This window comes from Coloeus monedula (assembly GCF_965178545.1).
Source record: "Coloeus monedula genome assembly, chromosome: 4".
Lineage (NCBI taxonomy): Eukaryota > Metazoa > Chordata > Aves > Passeriformes > Corvidae > Coloeus > Coloeus monedula.
In genome coordinates, this window is record NC_138784.1 from 54424978 (window position 1) to 54444684 (window position 19707).

Genomic DNA, 19707 nt, shown 5'->3' on the forward strand with positions numbered 1-19707 from the left:
ACAATGGATGTGTGCCTTGGGCAGGGATTAAACTACATCACGCCATTGAAAGGATAACTCAGGGAGAACCACCTGGCTTTCTGCAGCAGAGGGAGATGAATCAAGGCCCTCCACCCTGCACGGCTCAGCTGCTGGCAGCTGCTTGGGTGCCACCCAACATCCCAAACACAGCCGAAATGCAAGGCACAGATGAGAAACCACAAAGTCGAAACAAAACCACCATTCTTCTGACAGTCTGCTCTCTTCAGTCAGATGAACTGTATGAACCAGGAATTATGCATGCATTTTCAGACAGTCATTATAGTCACCACGAGCTATGAAATCACGTATGATTTTGTGAGTGGAGATGATAGCACAGTAGAGCTCTGACTCCAGGTATTGTCTCGTGTTAGAAGACAGTGCACCTAACAACCAACCTAAAATACTTCTGTGCTTCATTTGTAAAATACAGAAAAGTGGAGTAGGAGAGGAGCTAAAAAGCTGAGCAGAGGAGTACACAGATGCAAGCAGACCAAGAAAAATTAATTCTAAAATTTTTAGCACTAGTCAATGTATGTTTTTGCGTAGCATACTTTAAAATGCAGTTACTTACAAAATATATTTTTCTACAGATATCCTAATTGATACTGTACCAAAACGCTGCAGATTAAGCACAGAAGTATTTGCCCAAAGAGATTATTTAAAAAAACCCCATCAGCAATATATGCTAATCACATATTATGCTCTATCTGTACCACAATACATTTCCTTTTATGGAAACGTAAGTATCTAAGGTTAAATTCTTACCCATAGTGGGACCTGACATAGTTACTGTCAATTAATGCTTATATTAATTTCCTCAAAAGGCTACACAAATATTGAATCTCATTTCTAAGCAAATAATAGTTAGAAATTCCATTCAGCAATAAAACTTATCAACACAAACAGGTGCAAGGATATTAAGTCTTTCCTTGTTTTAACAGTCTGCAATTACAAATGATTCATCCCTCTAACAGCTTCACTGGTAAAAAAGATGACTTCAAACTTATTTCAGCTACTTTGTACTGTTCATAAACAATATTTAACCTTCCATCATATTAGCTTGCATACCCAACGAGAAAAAGCAGATGCAGAAGACAGTGAGAAATTAAGAGTATTTATAGACTCTTCTCACCCAAAATCTCATATTCTTGCAAGATTACACAACTCAATGTATTGCTATTATAACTGGATCGGTCTTATTAAAAATAAAACAAACCCACAAAAAAACCCAACCCCAAACCTGCAAAATACACACTGTAAAAACATCAGCATATCATTCACCTTCATCATCTTCTTTCAGTCTTATTATTTCAAATTATCATTCCTGAATGAAAGGGCTGAAAAGCTGCTAGCACTTTCTTTGATTTATGAACCATACTAATTCAGAATTTATTTGTGATTCTGAAGCTGATTTTCCAAGAGACTGCAGGAAAAACCCATTCCATTTTTTACCCATGGAAGGGAAGCCCTATTGTAACACTTGGTGCATGTAATATTCACAAAATAATGGCATGTTCATGTTGGACAAAGCAACAGGTATGTGCAAAAAGAAAATACAATCTGCATGTGCCCTTGACCGTAAAATGTTCCCTTCTGATGTGTTTTGGGTCACAAACTGTGCTTTTATTAAATTTTTAAAAAGTATTCCAAGGTAATTCTTTTTCAAGATACAGTGGCTATAGAAGGAAGAGATAAACCCAAGATATAAACCCAAAGTGTGAATAACAGACTATGAAAAACATGGTTTGTTATGCAAAGGAATCCACTGGACCTAAAGCTCTTATTGTACTACTCCTATTTGAGTGGAAATGTACCCTTTTTTTTTTCCTGAGGGGAAAAAAAACATTTAACATAATCTTTAAAATGAACTAATTGCATTCAAGATAATTAAAAAGCCAAAACATTTTAACAAAACTATTCCATATGCAAGACTTTGTTTGCAACAGAAAACCATAAGAGAATAGAAATTCTTTTAGGAATGTATCACGTGTCACAAATTTAAAACACTAAGATGCATTTGTCTCATTAATCCTGTTCCTGAAATACATATGGTACACTCCATGTTGAATGTAAAATCCTTTGCTTCAGTTAGACTTCTTGAGATTAATCTCCTTGGTTTCAGAGCTTTCAAAGATTATATGAGCAGCACAATCATTCCCATGAGGGAAAATATTTTTATTGATATTTATCTTTAAAGCAAAATACTAATTAAGTACATCCACTAAATCTCTGTTCTTACTCCCTTTATTCCTGTATTTCAATTGATCATTAGACTTAGTTCTAATTAAATTACTATTCGAAAACTTACAATGTTAAAATGTTATCTCAAGTCTCTCAGCACTAGGGGGGAACTGGAGAGGAAAAATATTAAGAGGTTTGAATGTAATATATAAAATAGCAGAAAAAGTTATTGTGGAGACAAAGAAATCTAATTCTGCATGGAACTAGACTTGGCAGATAAGCCATGATCTTTTGGAAATCCTCACATTATTTAGAAATAATTTGATAAGACTCAAAGCTTTTAATGAAGCATTTCCTGTTACTACCAACATTTTCCAGATTTCCTCAAAGACATCCTGGATTGACACTGTTGTCAGTCAGCATTTGAACTTTTAGTATCATTACTGGCTTACTGAATCCACAAATCAACATCAACTGTCTGTGTTACCCACTGCTAACAAATTATCAAACACTAAAAAGGAATGCTCTATTAACAAATAAAATGCATTCTGGAGAAAACAGATAGTTCAAACACATGTTTTGATGGGCCATATATATCTACTTTGAGGAACTTTTTCAATTCAAGTTTTTTAGAGTCCTTCTAAATACTTTTGGACTGAACCACACCTTCAGTTTCTGATGGATAAAGTTCAACTCACTCAAAGGTGAGATAACATGTTTTAAAAAAAAACCAATAACAATTTTAATCTACTGAAGCACTGTTTAAATTCACTTTCTACCAATCATTACATATATGCAACTTCATCTGCTGCAAATGCTAATAAAAAAGCTTAATTCAAATACTCTTTAGCACTAGATAGTTACATTAAAAGTACAGTTTTGCTTAAAAATGAAAAATCATTATTGAGCAGTGCCTACAACTTGAGAAAATGTTGGAAATATTACAAAAAGAACTGATTTTCACTTCTAGAACACACCCCTTAAATAACTTTTCTACTTATTGGACATCATACCAAATTTAACTAATTATATAATCAGGCAACACAAGCATGATTATCTTATTCTCTACTGTAAAGCTTAGGAAAAAAAAATTCAAGCAAATGCAGTAGGGCAGGTGGACTACAAGGATGATTTCTCAACCTCTGATAAGAAAACTTCTTGCTCATCTGACCTCTGTACACCTTCTAGTACTGCAACAGCACCAATGTTCTCCTCCTCTTTAAGCAATGCAGCACTTGGAGTTTCATTTGCCACAAGAGCCACTAGAGACTTTTCTTTATTTTTGATGGTGACTTCTGTTCTTGTAGCTTTGAGGAGATCACATTTACACTTTAGACACATCCTATGTCTCAACAGTCAGGGCTCAATGCATCATCTTTCATGGAAAATATGATGGCAGCTCAAAATGCACACTACACGTCTCTGGGACAGCAAACTGGTAGACGTACTAGACACCATCTGAATCAGTTTATTACCTTTCTTTACAATACATATTTCAACCTCCATAACAGCTTTTTCCACTTCTGTTAAATTCTGGCATTCTGGATGCAAACTCTTAGGTTCCCTGCACACTCCAGCACAGTAATAGGTGTGTGACAGGTGCACTCAGCCACATGACCAAACCAGCAGTACTTTGGTACAGGCTCCAAAGGAGGTCATGGCCTGAGCCATAGCTTGGCCAAGAGCTCCTCTAGTTCCCATCTCTTCTCTGAAAACCCACAAAGGAGCAGAGTGACCCAAGTGACCACTGGTGCAGATGACCTTGAAACACTGATCAGGCCACTCACACATGAATAGTGGGTGGCTTTTCCAAGACTTGTTTATCAAGGAACCAAGAAGGCTGTGGGCACAAGAAATCTCATGCATACCTCTCCCATTGCATGTAATTTCACTAAAAGCCAATCACTGTGTTCCATATACATGACAGATGAAATGAGTTTTCTTTGAGCTCTACCACCTAAACAGCCTGGCTGCATAGGGGTGATCTTCCCTTGAGCGTCTCAAGGCTGAGACCCTTTACCAATGGCAGATCTTTGGTAAGCAACCCATATTGTGTATAATCTTTTAGTATGATAACTTTGACTTGTGCCTTGGTAGCTTTACTTGTGCCTCTGTAGTTTTCAATCACTGTTTAAATGACTGCGCCACATAGTAACAGAGTGAGCATTCATATTAAAAATGCTTTTGCTAGTACCATTCACAAGGCTTCTTTAAGAAATCTAAATCACCCATTCATGACAAGGTGGAATGAATAAAAAACACAGCTCTTACACAAAGAGAGGGCCTCTAAGTAATAGGTCACCCAGGAGTTCTGGTACCTTCCTCCTTCTATTACTATGATTACTTGTACGCCGTTCTGAATTAAGCAAAAACCAATCTTTTCTTCCAGACTACCAACCACAGCTGTAACAGGAATCTCTGCACTGATGCAGACCATAGGAAATGCTTCATTACCTACACTGAGCATTCATAAATGATTGCAACAACTGCTCCAACTGATGCTGCACATTATTTTGCCTGTTGAAGTACATATGTCCTTCTAATTAGGACTATGCAGGTCTCTGTTGGCCTCCTGAAGCTTGCTAAGGGGCTGCAAGCACTACGGTGTGGCCACTGCGCTAGCACCACCAATCCAAACACATTCTTTAATGGTGATGTTCTTGCAAAGACTCCACCAGAGGCTGACCCAACTGTAAATGTATCGCTGCATGAGGGCCAAACACTGCCCTCCTACACCAGCACAATGACTGATGAACCAGAGTTACCTACCTAGATCTCCAATGAGCTCATTCAGGACAATGTACTGCAACTGATGTTTGGGGCATCCTTAAACCTCACTAATGTTAAAACAGAACCTTTTCATATCACTTAGAGAAAAGACTGTCATATAAGGCCTAAAGATACTTCTCTTTGGATATTTTTTTCAGAAGAACCCTATCAACCAGAAACAGATACACAGCTACGGAGGGCAACATTTTGTTCTTATGGAATTGCTCTTGTTTTAAAGGAATTTTCTTCTCCTTTAAGCTTACCAGAAGCAAAGCTGGAACTATATTACAATTAATGGCAACTATGTCATATCAGAAATTGTCAATTAAAATTAAAAAATAAAAATGAACTGAAGTACCTCTTTGATAAAGACTGAACAAGGGCAGAAAGGACTTCGATGGAAGCCCAAGGAACATTCAAGTCTGTGAATGCTTTTCAGGTTTCTGATATACTTTTCTGATGTGTTCTGTACTCAAGCTCCTGCTGTGCTTTGTACAATTACCAGAACTCTTAAGTTTATGACATACAGAATACTTTTTTTTAAAGAGAGCAATTTTCAGGGCTAAACTGAGCTCTAAAATTTCTGCAAAAGACAATAATTCTGTTCTTGCAAGCTAGAAGAAATTGAAGTAAGTTTCTTATTTAAAAATTGGATGTGGCATGCATCATCATGTTGTGCTAGAAGCATTACTTGAGGCAAAACAAAGCAGAGGACATTTACTGTGTAATATTAAACAGCCCCTTTGCAGCTACTGCAGCAGCTCTTCAAAGCCTTTCATACCACAGCTCATTAGCAACGCTTGTCACTGTCAACAGGACCGGCTGACACACCCCTCAGTAGTTCTACTCTAGACTGAAACCACACAATGCATCACACCAAGAGCTGGGGCTAGTTTGATGAAGGAGCAAAACTTTCTGACAGTTTGGAGAACAGCTTCCACAACCACACATTTTAAGAACAAAGGCTTATTCCTAGTAGCAATTAATGTACATCATGACCAGCGCTGTCTGCTTCTATACCTTGGAGCTGCTGACAAAAATATTGTTTCAGATATGATGTTCTCACTGCACTTATAAAACACGACACTAAAAAAACACACCAAAAATTATTAGGTTGATGCTTAGATTAGTTCAACTAAGCACATTACAAGAACAAGATCATTTTGGGTCAAAAGTAAATAGCTAATGTAGCAGCATCATCCATCTAAGAGTAATATTAATTATTTTTATGCTACTTGAATAAAATTACTGCATTGGCTACTGAAATAGCATTTATATTGAAAAAGACATTAATAGTTATCAATGCATTTTAATAGCTACTTCTAATAACTTTTGGCTCTTGATCATGAGTGGAAAGTGAGCTAGTTAGTGAGATTTGCTCAGTATTTTGAAACCAGAAGCACTTTTCACAATTTTAGAAAAAAAAAATAAATTAGGCATTGCTTGCAGGTCTTCTTCCTCCCTTGTTCTCTTTCATACCTGAGAAATATCCTCCAGGCACTATTTTGATTTTTTTACAATGAAATTATCAGACTTAAAGGGTCGTATTTCTCAATCTATGTAAGTCTTCAGAACAGAGTCCTCACCTTCAGGTAAAAGCAAAAGATTGATATTTTAAGAAATCACACTTGTAAACTCTGATTACTCTATTTCGGAATTTCCATCATTATTTTGTTAATGAAAGGTTACTTCTCTTAGAAGTATACTACATCATATAGGTTTCCCAAATTTTGGGGGGGGTGGGAAATCTGAAATTAAAAATATCTTTAATTTTGGCTAACAGTGAGGTTGTGGTTTTTTGTTTGTTTTTAAAACCTCTTTAGAGCATCACATTACATAAAGGTGAAAAAAGGAAACAAAATTTAAAGTAATAAACCATCATCATCCAAAGAGCCATAATAATTTAATATTTTTCCTCTTTTTTTTTAATATATCTACTACCCTTCCTGAGCATATTAAGCTATGATTTCTTCTTACTAAGATTAATGGTTCAGAAACCATCACGAGTTGAAATCTTCAGGTGATTTACTTTGCTTTCTTCAGCTCTTTCGGGCACTACAGCTGCGCACTGGACCTTACCACAGCTTAGCAAGCAGCTATCTGTAAAAAAAACCACCAAAACTCAAACTCTTGAAAATTACAATGTGCGCTACTGCTCCAGGGTTACATGCTTGTAAGCATACTACACAACACTGTGCACTGGGATTTGGTCTTTGGCAGCTTTTTCAAAATGCACAAGCAATTGCCAGTGTCTACCCAAATTGCTGTTCCTGATGGCTACACATTTCACAGACTCGTGTACTGCAATGTTCGTGCTTTGGGCATAAGAACAAACAGAGGTATAGGGACAATCCATAAAAAAACCACAAAACTGTTTCACCCAGAAGCAGTGTTTTCTCCTGGATTCATTTATTAAAGTTAACCAGATACCCTGTTGGAACAAGCATATTTATCCTCCTTTCACGGCTGACAACAGCAACAATAGTTTTTGCACCCTAGTGAGACATAGTATATAGATTGCTGCCTACATGAGAATGGGTGTGGATTACTTTTGCTACTCCTCCACCTGGACTAGGCATTGTGATCTTCATTTTAACAGTACAGCTTCCCCTTTGACCAAGCCCCATTGCTCAGGCTAAAGCATGTTGGAGGACCTCGTGCCTCATGGTACTGGCCCTCAGGTGGTACCAAGATTCTGGGGAAGTTGTTCTCCAGATATTACCAGGATGTATTCCCTCCTGAGTGAATTTGCTCACACAGGCAATGAAATGTTCACATAATTTTAGATCTCTGCAGGCTGATCCGCAGCCACATATTCAACTCTAGCAGCCACAAAGATGCAAATCTTCCCCAAAGATGATGCCTGAAAACACTCATGCTAGACCCTGCATGGGGGCAATTACAAGCAAGCAATTACCAAAATGACTTTTCATCTTTCAGTTGTCTATGCCAGGGAGAAATTAGCTGATAAATAGGTAAAACAACAGCAGAAATAGATCTGTGTATTTAAAAATGTTGTGATGCTTGGTTTGTTGAAACATAAGGAGCAGCCAGCTGTTAAAAGAAATCTTTATAATTCTTTGTCCAATAATGGCATGGGAAATCTGATGTGCTGCTTAGGAGAAAACACTGTTCCCTCTGCGTATCGCTTTTCTCCTTGCTAGGATATTGTATGAATGCTGTAGGCAATGCCATGAGGTCTGAAATCACACCTAAATGGTCAACTCACCATTCCTATTTAATTGTGGAAACAATGCTTATGTCACTGGAGACTGAGCAGCTTCCGTACAGGCCTAGGCTCTTCTATCCATTAACTCTCTTCTGATAAAAAAGCTGTATTATCCCTGTAGATGTTTCTCAAGACCATTAGATATAGGAGGAAGAACAGACCACACACAGTGGATCTAGAATAAATCATGAAGTTCAATAGTTCCACAGCAGAAATGGCACTTCAGCTGTCATCCTGCCCAGGGGAAGATGTTAATTAGCATCGTAGCAAGAAAAACCCAACTCCATGCTAGATGTGAGATGTTCTCAACATCTTTTTAATATATTGACTGATACAGACCATAAGCACAAGGAGAAATATATTTTATACTGAGCAACACACAATCCCAAAGGGAGGGAGAAGAGTTTTATGCTTTGACGAACACATTTGTTTGCTTGCAAGTTAAATGCAGGGCTTGTCTTGTCACCAAGCCAGGTAAGTTACCAGAACTTGTTCTTCTGCTATTTTCCCAATTTACTCAAGAATTGGCAATCAAAGCAGACACGAAACTGCTACAGCAGAGAAATACAAAGCAGAGGTTTTCCTTGTCCACGTAAGGAATTTCTTCCTCCACTGTGTAGGGCTTCAACGTGCTCACTGTCTTTGGTTATATGCATCACCATCTACCTTACAAATTACAAAGAAGTAATTTGCAAAGCCTCTTTTTGCCAAAGTGCATTTTCTTGGTTAGTAAAATGAAATTTAATGAAAGCATTAGGAGCTGATCAGCACATTGTTTCCAGAGTTTCTTTCCTCTTTATAAGTGAGCTAACAGCTTGTTCTCCGGTAAGCTGATCCTGCCTGACCAGAACTCCTCCCTTTGGTGACCAATGGAAAGTTCCAGGTGATGAGAATTTCAAAGAGTCTACTTTAGATAGCATAAGCCTGAAAAAGGCTGTTAAATTGAATGTGTAATACAGCATGCCTTGGCAATGTCACTGTAAAAAGGCTTACTCTCACTTCACTATTGGTCCCTATTTTCCAGCAGGAAAGTGTAGGTGTCCAACATAAGGAAGGTGTCCAACCCTGACTATGAGGGAAGAAGATGAAGGACAACAAAAGCAGATTAAAAAAACAAAGCAGAAAGAAAAAAAAACAAAGATTGAAAAAAACCAGACTTCAAAAAGGAAACATATTTACACAGAAATAATGGGTATCAAACAGAGCCTTGCTAAAAAGGATCAGGAAAAAAAAATTACTTAGCATATTTATCTATTTCACAATCAACAGATGATGACTAGTTTACACATAACTACCTCTGGCACCTACAAACTTGAGAAAAACACACATCTGCTTAAAATCAGTAACTCACATTTTCATTTGCCTTGCTAAAAAACTCCTCAATTCTCCAACTTTTTGGTGTTTACTCAGGGCTGTACAGAACACAATAAGCCCCAGCACTTCATCTCTTATCATAGTGCTACCTCTTAGGATGCAATCTTACTAAATATAAAATCCAATTTCTTGCATTAACTTTGAAAAAAATTGAAGTAAATGGGCAAGTACAATAAGGAAGGGGGGAAACAGTCCTTCACTTCTCTAAATTTTCCTCTGGAGTCACTTGTGGTTCTATTTTTTATTCCACTTGACTGAAAGTGGAAGTTATGTAAGTGACAGTTTTCATCACTGGTATTACACTGGGTTCCTTTTGTCAGAGATGGAAAGAATTGGTTATTTCAATTCCCTATTACCATTAATGTGCTTTTGCATTAACCATTTTCACCTGAGTATAGATTAACAGCTTTTAGTTCAAATGAGCATACTACTATATCTCTATTTTTAAACATAGTACCAGGCACTCTGTAGACAGACCAGGTCTGCTGAGATCCTTTCAGTCCCTATCACCCACCACCACCCTAAATACTTTCATGCTGTTTCAGAACATAATTTTTTTACTGATCAATGCCACTTTTTCATTTCCATTTTATATATTCTGCCACTGCAGCTGAATGCTCAAAAAGGACGTGAGCAAATAGAAATTGGGCTGAAGCCACCTGAAATGTCGTCTCATAACATTATGTTTTTTCTGTTTTAGCAACTGAAAAAGTGCCAGCAAACTGACAACTTAAGCAAATAACCTGCCACTTTCTTCCCCTGTAATAATTAGTTCTAGTGGCTTATTTTTTTGGCAGAATAGAAAGGGCACTGTTGGGTGGGGAGAAGGGTTAAAGCACTGACTTCACTCTGTGGCCTAAGGAAACTGGAAAAGATCTGACACATCATGAATACTGCAGAACTTGAGTAGTCACTGGAAAACAAAGACAAGAATAGAACCTCTTAAGACTTTGAAGGCTTATTGGTGATGTCCTATCTATCAATATGGCACCTTTCTCCTACTGTGATCCCCAGGATTTAAGGCAACAACAGACACATGGGAAAATGCAGCCACCTTGCATCTAAGAAAAAACTTCTTTTGTAACCTGTGAAAGGCAACATCGTTTTAACAGTATTCTTGAGAATTAGATGCAGTGTGCAGAAGTGACAGCACAAAAGATCTATGACCAAGAACCACAGCTGTGTACTTCCCATTCCAAACCAAACAGAAAAGGCTGCTTGCACCTGTTGCCTCCTGCATGACCCAACAGCTGCTAGGATAGTTCACCACCACTGTTTAAAAGTAATTCCAACATTACTAAAATAAGGGAAGTAAGAACAAATAGGCTGAACAGGAGAAAAGAAGGTAACAACTGCCACAGGTAACTAGAACTGCATGACTGGAAACAAGTAAATAAAAAGACTCAAACTAGAAGATTAGAGGAGTACAAACCATCCTACAATCCATGTTTAGCTGTGCAATTCACCCATTTTAGACCCTATTCCATATTCTGGGCCATGCTACACCCCTCCAGAGGACAACCCGGAGCTCCTGAATGCAGGCTCTGCTTTGAAGCACTCCCTAGAGGAACCTCTCTTGCCACAATAAGGACAGAGAAGCTTGCAAAGATTAGTGTCCAGACTGTCACAAAACATCCCAAGGCAAGTGGCACAAATACCTTCCAGGAGTTCTAAATTGTCACAACAGAAGACTTTGAATCATTTGGGGAGAAACAGGATGGAACAAACCAGCTGAGTTTAATTGCAAGCTGATGTGATAGATAATACTAGTTCTGTGATGCGAATGTATCTGGTGCCACAAAAATTTCTTCCTTGCTTCTCCCAAAAGACAATCTGTACTTCAAAGTGTTTCTGTTTTAAGAGGAAGATAAGAACAATGGAATATGAGTGCAGATGCAGGCAGGGACAATGCATCATGAAAATGGGAGTGCTTGGGGAATTGTCTGTTATATCTTTGCACTTAGAATGCATTATTATTTGTGTGGACGTTTCTCAACAGCAATACCATCTCATCACTCATTAGAATGCATTTCTATTCTGGAAAGTTATAAAGGATAATCAGAGCTGGCAGACACTAAGCCATTGGCATGTAGGATTTAGCTGCTAACTGTAGTCTTACAAATATTTTTATTCCAATACCACTTTCTTTAAAAGTCAACCTTTATCATAAATACATTCCCTCTCTCCCCTTTTATTAAGTGTAATCTTTGTGTGTCAAAAAACAACAATACATTTTCCTTGATTAATTTTTTGCACGGGTGATCAATTCATGGCAGGAATGTTATAATACACAAAAAAGCTTCAAAATGTATTTTAAATCTTAAATCCTTCCTTAGATTTAATAATCACCCAGCTGGCTGCACTTCAGACAGAAATGCTTCAATGGGAAGATTAATGAACAGTTGGTCTGCAGTTTAATCCCTCTAGATTTCAGCATGCAGAATGCAAACTTTTACAAGCTGGACTATTTTTATGCATTCCAATTATATGTCAAGGTCCAAATAGCTTTTATGGTAACTTTGAGGCTTCTTAGTCATAGTTTTCTCTCTCTTTAGAGTACTTAAGTTTTAGAAAATATTAATTCACTACACTTCAACATTCTTTAGACCATTTTAAAGATTACTTTTCAATATATCAAGTCAGAAACACCTTCAATTTCTTATTTATTTATTTTATACAATCATCAGCTATTTTGCCTTGCTAGCAGTATATTCTATGGCAAAGATTTAACTGATCAAACAATTTAAGACACAAAAAGTGAACAGTTAACTTCTTCTCTAAAGCCACTCTCTACAGCCACACCAGACAGGTATAGCCTCTACCTCCTACAGGAACAACTGCTGCCCGTCAAGCTCCCACTGCCCCTGACCTCCATGGTGTCCATACTGCTCAGGCAATGCCTGAAGTCCAAAAGAATGGCAAGCTGAGGTAAGAAAATTTGTACCCAGGCTGGGATGATGGGGAAGACATTGCCCATATGCCTTTATCCTCTTCCCTCAACATTTCCACAACCATGCCTTTCCTTTCCTGGGTTTCCAGAGGGAGGTGCTGATAATAGCAGAACAATCAATGAAATTTCTTTTGTAGTTAATGGGGCAGCCCGATATTATTACAGTCAGAGGAACCTCTTTCCTAGAGATAACTATAATTGTGTACCAAGGGACAAAACCTAGTTATCTATCTAGTGTAATTCAAGATCTTGCAGAGTTTTGTTGGACAGTTACACATAGAAGCAAGAAAAAAAAATCTTCACAGAGCTCTTATAATTGAGGGCCCCTCCAAAAAAACACCCAAAGCCCTGAACTTTTTTGCTTCATAACTCCCAGCAACAAGTACAGTGTGGTGAACTGAGGATGGAAAAAGAAATAAAAACCAACACCACCATGATGTTGAAAGGTTCTCCTTCTCCAGTTTGCTCCCAGTCTGGTTTCAAATTCACCCTAACAAGGCTTCACCTCCTTTCTCTTTTCTCCAATTATGGGCACCAGTTTCAATAAACTAGAAAGGTACAGGAATGTATGCTTATTGTTTAGCTTTGTCTCTCAAATAAGAGTAGCACCTACATTCCAAAATGTTTTCAAGCTAATCCAGTGAAGAACTTTGGCAAGAAATGCAAATGGTTTACAAATCAAATGTAATAAGCAAACAAACATTACCCTCCTGCTGTAAAAACAGTTCTGCTTACACCAAGATAAAGCTTAAGTTATTTGGTGATTGTGACTAGCCTATTAGTTATAATGCATCATAATGCATTTTTAATGCCCAGAGAGAAGACCACGTATCTCTTGTCACCTATAAGGTTAAATCCTGGCCACTGCAAAGCCAAAGTCTGATTGCAGATTTTTCTAATTTTAGTCTTTGTACTGTTATTCCACTCAATTTCTAGTCATAATTCCACTAATGCATAAGATTTTTCATTTTTATTACAGCTTCTTTTAGACTATCCTCAAAACATATTTCCCACTTACTTATCTAATAAACAGACTTACACTGATCTAAGTAGTTTTTATAAAAAAGTAACTCAATTTTGCGTCAGGCTATTTGGAAACATTTGCACTATTCATCTGCCAACTTCTGAAACACATTACTCATACCAAGAGCCTTCTGTCATCTTCTAACACAGATTTTCTGGTATGATGGTCCAAAGAGCCCAGAATAATCCCTCAAGGCTTTTTATTTTAATCATAAATTTTATGACAGCCAGAAACAACCTCCTTATCATGGTCACTTCTAAAAATGATAGTACCTTTCAACATACTTATTACTACAGACAGGCTAATTTACTGTAGAATTTGCATATTTATCATGATCACTATTTAAATACTAAAAAAAATTCAGTTACAATAGAAGCCGTAAGCATGTATTTAGAATTTGTATTGTGGTGTCGTATCAGAATTCATGGCTCCATTCAGTGAAATAATTCAGATTATCTCACCTTCACACTAGGAACTTAGCCCATAAAACATGAAACAGGCAAAAGGCTAGAGAATTCAAACATGTCAGAGGTAAAGACTAAGAAAAGGAAAAGAACTATAACAAGAAACACACTATTGGAAGGTAAGTCTAATACTTGCTGCAGTCACAAAGTCAGTACGCAGCTGCCCAACAAGACAAAAAAAGTGAATATTGGAACTGCGAAGCCCGGCACATTGGAGCAAAGCTGTGCAGCAGCTGTGCCATGTCCCAGAGCACGTGCTGGTGGAGCAGCCACAGCTAGGAAGATGCATACACCTACAAAACGCATGCAAGCTGCAGCAAATACGAGAATGCTGCCTTGGCACTACCTGGAGCTGCCCTCGTTCTCACCTAGCACATCCAATTGGTTTTGGCAGGCACTTCTTCACATGCTGACAGAGCCAAGCTCAACATCTCAAGATACTATACATTTTGGCAGGTTGCATTTGGAATCTGTCTGCATTAAATTACACCGTTAAACTATACCAGGCACAGAGCAAGGTTCATCTTCAGCCATGCAATCTTCAGGAAGCAATTAGAGCTGCAATGCCATCAAGTAAGAAACTGGCAGTGAAACCATCATGGCAGTGAAACCATCATAGAGGCAGTTCATAAACACATTGTCAAAAGGCAGGAAAACTTCACTGTCACACTCAGCCTTTGATCGTTTGGGATGCAAAGAACAACTGACATCAAGAATGAAACAGCCACTGCTAGACTTGAATAAACCCTAAATTGAAAGTTAAAAAAAAGCAGTTATGTCTCAATGCCAGCAACAGTAATAAATTTACATTGGAATTTGACAAGATTTAAGCTTTACTTCGAAAAAAGATCCATGCTAGCTTTCCAGCAAGACTTGCCTGTACTTAATTAAAAGCAAGATTCAACCTTTTAAACAGCTGTCTTTATCTATGCCATTTTAGTTAAGCTTCAGTCTAAATTGAACACATAAGAAAATACCAGTATTTCCAGATGCTAAGGTTATATTTAAAAAAGAAATAGTAATCTAGGAGGAGGAAACTTTGAATATCAAGAACTTTGATCCATTGGGTAATCCAGATAAACAGTCCTTGAACTCAACAATTAATCTCCTGTGCATCAGCCCTTCAAGGTTTCTACGGTTTCGTTTTCTAGTCAAGAAACTTTCAGTGGCTTCCCAGCCCCCACAAAGTAATCTTCCTCTATAGCCTGTAAGACTGGGTATGCTCCCTGCTGAAATATTCCTAGGAGGTCTTTCATCCTGGAAGATACAGCCTCCCCTCATCCAAGGTCTGCCCTGACTCCATGTGCAGCACCCACTGAAACATGGCCTGGGTGTCTCTCTTATGGCTACCCAGACATACTCAGAAGTAACACTAAACTCAGCAAAGGCATGAAACTGGATGCACTGTTTTTTCCATCAAAAACACCATTTACAAACAGTGCCCATTTTTTAACATTATGCCCATGGAGTTAACAGGTAAGGAAGTCATAAGGTGAGAAAAAAAGGAAGTTTTGTTGTATATTGTCATATATAGCATGGTTCCAGCCCAAAAGTAACGTAGGAACCCTAATTTGCTAGTACTTTCCGGATATTATGCTACATTTCATTTAGAGGTTTTTGTTTGGTTGGTTTTAGTTTTAAGAGTAAACCTGAGGCTGGGCTTTCACTCTGCAGCTTTACTTAGAGAAGAGAAATTGAATGACTGGAGACAGCTTCAAAATAACCATAATACCATAGAGACTTTATCTAAATGCTACATAAGCAATATGAACTTCTGACTCCAACACAGTCATAGAGATCAATATCATCAATCTAAAACCCAACAGAACTGTTACTGACTTCCTCATCTTTCTAGATAACATCTTCTGATATTTCAGTTGAGAACGGAAGACAGTAATTCAGTTTTTCTCATATTACCTAGTTAAGAACACTGCGAACAGTGTCGGAAAAAAGTTACATTTTCTGATTTGTGCAAATAGGAGTAGGAAAGAAATGTACCACAGATGTGTATCCCAAGCACACAAAGGTGGCTTCTCTCCTATTATCCTATTTTACTCCTGAAGGTGTTTAATTGGGTGCACTTCACTTTGTGTTTTTATGTAAGAATTATGAGCAACACACTACATGAAAAAAGTACTTTTAAAGCTTCTTCATATGTCACAACGGAATCATGATTATCTGTATCTAAAAGTGAAAAAGTATGGAGAGGGCTTGAACAGGGGCAGCATTATCTTTTATTAAAAAAGAAAATTGCTATCTGTGGACAAAGTTTTAATCTGCTACAGAATTCTGGAAAAAGGTGAAAAAGCATTGTCCAATTATTTTCCATATAACCATTAAACTTAAAGTTCTTCCATTGATGAAATTTGAATTCTTGTGTGTGCATGCATTAGCACCAGCTCTGTCACCTAAATACTGACATCTAACAACCAATAATATTATAATTCAGTTTTCCCTGCACATTATTAAAATGCTATGAAAAAGAAGTAGTCTTGAGCAGAAACACTTATGACAGTCTGAGACTGGCAGCCACCAAAAGGCAGCCAATACCTCTTGCCCAAGTTCCTCATCAAGTGTTCAGTGGCTATCTGGCAGCTGACTCAAATCTGCTGATTATCTCAATTCCATGAATCAGTCATATAAATCAAGGAGCTGATCCAGCTGAAAATTAACAAAAAATGAGTAATTGAAATAACCTGCTCCATCTCTCTCTGTGAGTTGACAGACCTGGCTCACAGCTTGGCTATGCAGTGGGGACAGCGAGATGGGGGGGACAGAAATTTTCACACTGGCAGTTTTCACTAAGGTTGCTTTAAATGAATTCTCAAACCACTGCATTTGAAAGCATTTACACACACATCCTAAAAACCATTTCACTCTTTCCATTTATTTAAGCTATCACATATTTAAGTACTTGTGGCATGCAGACATCAGAAGCCCTTTATAATGCAACAAGCTGGGAAAACTCAGGGACAGACCTCAGAAGGACCCTGCAGCTCTGACAGCAGGAATTTACCATGCAGCAGAAGTTCCAGGCCTGGGTGCCTTTACATGCTAAAAGCATTGTACTAGGAGGTTTGGCATAACATTACAGGGTTCACAGATGTCTAAACACAGACAAAGGGATGATATCTAAAGCTCTTATTTCTCTTCAGAGCTCCAGTGTCAAGCATCAAGCTCTCTGACCTAATGTGCCTCACAGTCCTGGAGAGAAATGGTCAAATAATTTCACTGAGACACAGGCAAGAAGCTACTTCCTTCAAAATGTGAAGTAATGGAGGTCAGAATAATGAAAACTGTATCTCCTGTTTTCGAAAGAATGAATTCTGTATCAATGAGGAGACTGACTTTCCTCAGTCAAGGACCCTTCTCCATCTTCCTAATAGAGCTGAGACATGGGAAGTTGGCTCTCTGGATTAATGATATTATAAAGTTCACCTGGGAGGAACCAGTATTTATTCTTATTCCCTCCTCTTAGGCATGGTAATCTGTTTTAACCAGCAACAAATTAATCTAAAATACATAAACACGAGCATGAACAAATCACTGGAGAGAAGCCCCAGAGAAGATAAAATGCCAGTAGACAGAAAAATAGATAAAAGCTCTGGAGAAGCTATTGCTATTACAGTTCCTAAAGTCAGAAACTGCTCACAGTCTTAACATGACTTTGTTTACATCTTTAGAAAATAAATATTTAACCTTCTGAGCAAGGAATCTGACTCAGTTACCATATGTGAAGTCTGATAAGGGAAACCTAGCTTATATTTAACTAATATAGCAAGGCCATAGCTATTCTGATCTTAAAGGTTCCAAGCAACCATCTTCATCGTATGAAGGTCTACCTAAACAGTTAATGACTGTCATATTAATTACTATGATACTATTTTTTCCTTGCATTAACAAGACATATAGCTAAAACTGTGTCTCCTTTTGCCAGACTAGAACTGGTTTAATAGCAGTTTCAGGTATCAGTTAGAAAAGATGCTAACACCCATGGCATTTTCACTCATAGCACTTTTTTTTTCTACAAGAAGTGCCAAATCAGAGGCAGAGAGAATGCATCTTTGTCTTGATAACTACAAAATTTCTCCTCTCCTCTTCCCCCTATGAATATTTCTCTTATAAATCTCCTACATTTAATGTGTTCTCAGTTATACCGATTGTAGCCAGTCACAGTTGTTTTTACTCGGTGTAATTGCAGGCTCACCTTCCTTGTGGATATGGTTGCTTTTATCCACCACATTTGCAACTACAGTTTGTGGGTAATCATCTTGTATTAAACTGCTCCTAATTTTTCACACCCATTTCCCCCCTCCCATCCAGTCAATCTTAACAGTTTCTTAAGCTTCAGGAACTTTAGCAATCCTTCTATGCCTCGGAAACTGCAAGAGTAGTCACATTTACTCCAGCAGCCTTGCTGAAGAGTCTGTATAATCTGCACTCTGGTTTACAAATAAATATAAAATATATACATATAAATATATATATACACACACAGACACATATGATGTCCTTTCCTACAGCTCTTTTACTTCTGCTGAAGAGGAGACGGAACAAACATAGCAGTTGACAGCAATTAAAGTCATTAAAACCATTACAGTTTGATATCCTGGGGTACATTGTGTAGAGTGTGGCCAGCAGGCTGAGGGAAGTGATCCTGCCCCTTTACACAGCCCTGGTGAGGCCACACCTGGAGTTCTGTGCCCAGTTCTGGGCTCCTCAGTATAAGAGAGACAAGAAGCTACTGGAGAGAGTTCAGAGGAAGCCACAAAGATGATTTGGGGACTGGAGCATCTCTCTTATGCATGAAGACTTGTGGGAGCAGGGCTTGTTTCGACTAGAGAAGAGAAGACTATGACAGGATCCCATCAATGCATATAAGTATCTCAAAGGCAAGTGCCAAGACGATGGTGCTAGGCTCTTTTCACCAGTGCCCTGTGACATAAGGAGCAAAGGCCATAAACTAAAACACAAGTTCCACCTCAACATAAGGCTTCACGCTGAGGATGACAGAGCACTGGAACAGGCTGCCCAGGAAGGTCATGGAGCCTCCCAGTTTGGAGACATCCAAAATCCACCTGCACAAGTTCCTCTGTCCCGTGCTATAGGGGACTCTACTCTGGCAGGAGGTTTAGACTAGACGATCTCCAGAGGTCCCTTCCAACCCTATCTATTCTATGATTCATGCAGAATACTTACGGGGGTTTTTTTCTTTCTTGAGTAGTCTTCCTTCTGCAGAGCTATCACTTGCTCTCTACAGACCATAGTTTGGTTCCTGCCATCTGAAAATGTGCTGCACCTGAAGATACCTGTCCCCTTCAAATGAGAACCATTTGTACAACTACTCACTTGGATTACTGGAAATTATTTTCAGCTTTTAATATACATGCTCTGCTTAACATTTCTTTAGATTGCTTTTTCCTATTTATTGGGTGTTTTTACAGACTTTTTCCTATTTTGTCTAAGATAGGATCTTATGATTTCATTTACAAACAATGCATTATCTTCAAGTTATTGCTTTCTCTTAATAGTTTATTTTTAAAAATCTGGTACAATCTTTTCCCAATTTTCATCAACCTAGTTCTCTTCTGTCTTAGGTAATGCCCATCTTTTTCATACCGCCCTCTGGCTGTCTAAACTTTAGCTAGTTCTTAAGAAACCTCCTCCTCCTCACAACATTTTCCTCAAGAACATA

General features: G+C 38.1%; 1 protein-coding gene across 3 annotated transcripts in view; it reads right to left on the minus strand.

The window, feature by feature from the left end:
- Nucleotides 1–19707, minus strand: part of CADPS2 (calcium dependent secretion activator 2) — a gene marked incomplete at its 5' end in the record, with an annotated part of 291727 nt that overhangs the window by 194760 nt on the left and 77260 nt on the right. The gene's annotated exons all lie outside the window — the stretch shown is intronic.